We start from the raw sequence: 3,993 nt of genomic DNA, 5'->3' as shown, positions 1-3,993 counted from the left end.
TTGTTACCTGGTTTTAATCTTAGCCATTCTGACTGGTGTGAGATGAATCTCAGAGTTGTTTTGATTTGCACTTCTCTGATGTCTAAGGATGTTGAAATTATCTTTAGGTGCTTCTCAGCCATTCAATATTCCTCAGTTGAGAAGTCTTTGTTTACTTCTATTCCCCACTTTAAAATGGTTATTTGTTTCTCAGGAGTCTTAACTTCTTTTTTTTTTTTAATTGAACACCTTTATTTTAAAAAACAAAAATAAATGTACAGATTTTAAAAGCATTTTGCATAAGAGTATATGAATACAATTTTGTCAGTACCTGATTTTTTTAAAGGATTGATGCCTTAAAATCTTACTAGTTACAATGAGAATAAAGTACATGTAAAACAAGATGTAACCTGGAATTAATCAAAGTTTTCGTGGTGTGTAAAGATTAAGCATAATGATGTTTCATTTTTTTTTTGGCCTTTGGTTTTCTTGAACTTCATATAGTCTGTAAGTTGTTTATGGGGTGTACAGAGCTTTCTGGGGTTAGTATTGAATTATCAGTGACTGTATACTCTGTCTGTCCTTTTGTGACTGGGTTACCTCACTCAGGATGATATTCTCTAGATGCATCCATTTTCCTAAGAATTTTATAAAGTCATTGTTTTTGATAACTGAGTAGTACTCCATTGTGTAAATATACCACAATTTTTATATCCGTTCATTTACTAAAGGACATCTGGGTTCTTTCCAGCTTCTGGCAAGTATAAATAGGTATGCTATGAGCATTGTGGTGCATGTGTCTTTGTTGTGTGTTGGAGAGTCTCTGGGGTAAATGTCCAGAAGTGGAATAACTGGGTCTTCAGGTAGTACTATGTCCAATTTTCTTAGGAACTGCCAGAATGATTTCCCAAGTGGTTATACCAGTTTAAAACCCCAAGAACAGTGGAGTAGTGTTCTTCTTTCTCCACATCCTTGATGGAATCAGCTGTCATCTGATTTTTGGATCTTGGCCAATCTGACTGGTGTAAGGTGGAATCTCAGGGTTGTTTTGATTTTCATATCCCTGATGGCTAAGGATGTCAAGCACTTCCATAGATGCTTCTCAGCCATTCGGTATTCTTCAATTGAGAACTTTTTGTTTAGCTCTGTACCCCATTTATTAATAGGGCTGTTTGTTTCTCTGGTGTCTAAATTCTTGAGTTCTTTGTATACCTTGAATATTAGGCCTCTATCAGATGTGAGGTTGGTAAAGACTTTTCACAATATGTTGGCTGCCGTTTATTTTCTTGACAGTGGTCTTAGCCTTACAGAAACTTTGCAACCTCATTAAGTCCCATTTGTTGATATTTGACCTTAGAGCACGAGCCATTGGTGTTCTGTTTAGGAAATTTTCTCCTGTGCCTATGTGTTCTAAGGTTTTCCCTATTTTCTCTTCTAATAGTTTCAGTGTACCTGGTTTAATATGAGGATCTTTGATCAATGTGCACTTGAGCTTTGTAGAAGGAGATAAGAAAAGGTCTATTTTCTTTCTTTTGCATGCTAAGTGCCAGTTGGACCAACACCATTTTTTGAAGAGGCTGTCATTTTTCCATTGAATATTCACAGCTCCTTTGTTAAAAATCAAGAGACCATATAATGAGGGCTGATTTCTGGATCTTCTATTCTATTGCATTGATTCATGTGCCTATCTCTTTACCAGTATCATGCAGTTTTTAGCACAATTGCCTTGTAATGCAGCTTGAGGTCAGGGATGGTGATTCCCGCACATGTTTTCTTGTTGTTGAGGATAGATTTTGCTATTTTAGGTCTTTTCTTATTCTAGTTGAAATTGAACATTGCTCTTTTCAACTGTAATAATAATTGGGTTGGAATTTTGATGGACATTTCACAGAATCTATAGATAGCTTTTGTTAAGAATGCTAGTATTACAATGTTGATCCTTCCAATCCATGAGAATGAGAGATTTTTCCATATACTGATATCTTCCTCTATTTACCTCTTTAGATATTTGAAGTTCTTCTCATTCAGGTCCTTCATTTTCTTAGTTAGGGTCACACCAAATTAATTCATATTATTTGTTACTATTGTGAAGGTTATTTTTTCCCTAATTTCTTTCTCAGCATGTTGGTCACATTAACCTTCTAAGATTACTTGTTGTTCAATCAACTTTAACTAGTATTATTATAAAATGAATATCAGAGACACAGTAGAAACTGGTGGTTTACTCTTGGACATATATGCAAAAGAAGTTCCAACATCTAATAAGCACACATTTTCCACCATGTTCATAGCAGCCTTCTTTATAATAGCCAGAAGCTGGAAAGAATCCTGATGTCCTTCACCAGAGGAATAGATACAGAAATTGTGGTACATTTACACAATGGAGTACTATTAAAAACAATGACTTCATGAAATTCCGAGGGAAATGAATAGAACTTGAAGCTATCATCCTAAGTGAGGTAACCTAGTAACAAAAGAGCACTCATGATAAGCAGATACTAGCACCCAAAACTCAAAATAACCAAGAAACAATTCACATTAATTATGAGGCTCAAAAAGAACGAAGGCCAGAAGGTGGATTTCCCAGTCCTTCTTAGCAGGGAGAACAAAACACTCTCTGGAGTAAATAATGGAACAAATAGAGGAGCAGAGATTGGAGAAAAGATAATCCAAAGACTGCCCCACCTGGATGCCTCCTCTGATGCTCTGTCAGAGCCATACTGAAACAGATGAGGATGCTGGCAGCTAAACATCAGCCTGAACACAGGGACCCCAATGAAAGAGCTAGAGAAAGGACTGAAGGAGCTAGAAAAGGTCTACAACCCCATGGACAGAATAAAATTATTAAATAACCAAACCTACCACAGCTCCCAGGGACTAAAACACCAACCAACAAGTTTGGATGGAGAGACCCATTGCCCCAGGAGCATATGCAGCAGAAGATAGCATTGTCTGACATCAATGGGATAAGAGACTCATTTTCCTTGTGTAGAGGAATGCCAAGGTTCTGAGGTGGGAGAGGGATCACCTTCATGGAGGCAATTCGAGGTGGAGGTGGAATGGAATTGATGGAAAGGGGATAACACCTGAAATGTAAATATAGAGAATATGTCATAAAAAAGGAAAAAAAAAAAAAAGAAACTGGTAGTTTAAATGAGAATGGTATAGGCTTATCTGTGAATATTCTTTCCCAGGTGGTGAAACCCTTTGGAAAGAATGAGGATGTGTGTCCTTGTGGAAGAGGTGTGTAACTAAAAAATAGGATTTAAGGTTTCATAATACTTGCACAATTGTGTGCTTTCCATGATCTCCTGCTTGTGGATTAAGATGTGATATCTCAGCTGTTCCTGCCAACATGAGTTCTAACTCTCTGAAACTATAAGCACAATTAAATTATTTCTTTTATAAGTTCACCTTGTTTTGGTATATTGTCTCTGTCAGCATTCTGTCTAAGCTCGGTCCCACAGTTACATGGCAACAGCAAGCTGTGCTCTGCTCCATGGTTACCTAGCAACAGCCTGGCAAATGTCTGACAAATGTCTGAAACTATAGAACCCCTCCTCTCTCTCTTGTTCTCTTGTTCTCTCTTGCTCTTGCCTTTCTATCTCAACTCTCTCCCCATTCCCTTTGCACCTCTCTCTCCACACGATCATGGTCTTCCTCTCTACTTCTCTACTTCTCTCTCTCTCTCTCTCTCTCTCTCTCTCTCTCTCTCTCTCTCTCTCTCTCTCTCTCTCTCTGCTTTCTGCTTCTACCCGCTTAACTTCCCTCCATATTTCCTGAATAAGTTCTATTTTATACTATACCTTCATGTGCCTGGTCCCTCAGATGAAAGGAATGCCCGAACTTGGGTCCCCTGGAGACATCCCCATTCCCCACATCCCACCAAAACTCCATAGAACATATCTCCACTATGTTTATTTTTATACACATATCATTCCAAGAAATACACATGTGTGTTGGTTACAAAAGTGAGATATTGCTGTGATAGGCAAGATAATGCTGTTCTTTAGA

The sequence above is a fragment of the Micromys minutus genome, assembly GCF_963924665.1.
Source record: "Micromys minutus genome assembly, chromosome: X".
NCBI classification, from domain to species: Eukaryota; Metazoa; Chordata; class Mammalia; order Rodentia; family Muridae; genus Micromys; species Micromys minutus.
The sequence above is the reverse complement of the archived record's forward strand: the minus strand, read 5'-3'. Positions refer to the sequence as shown.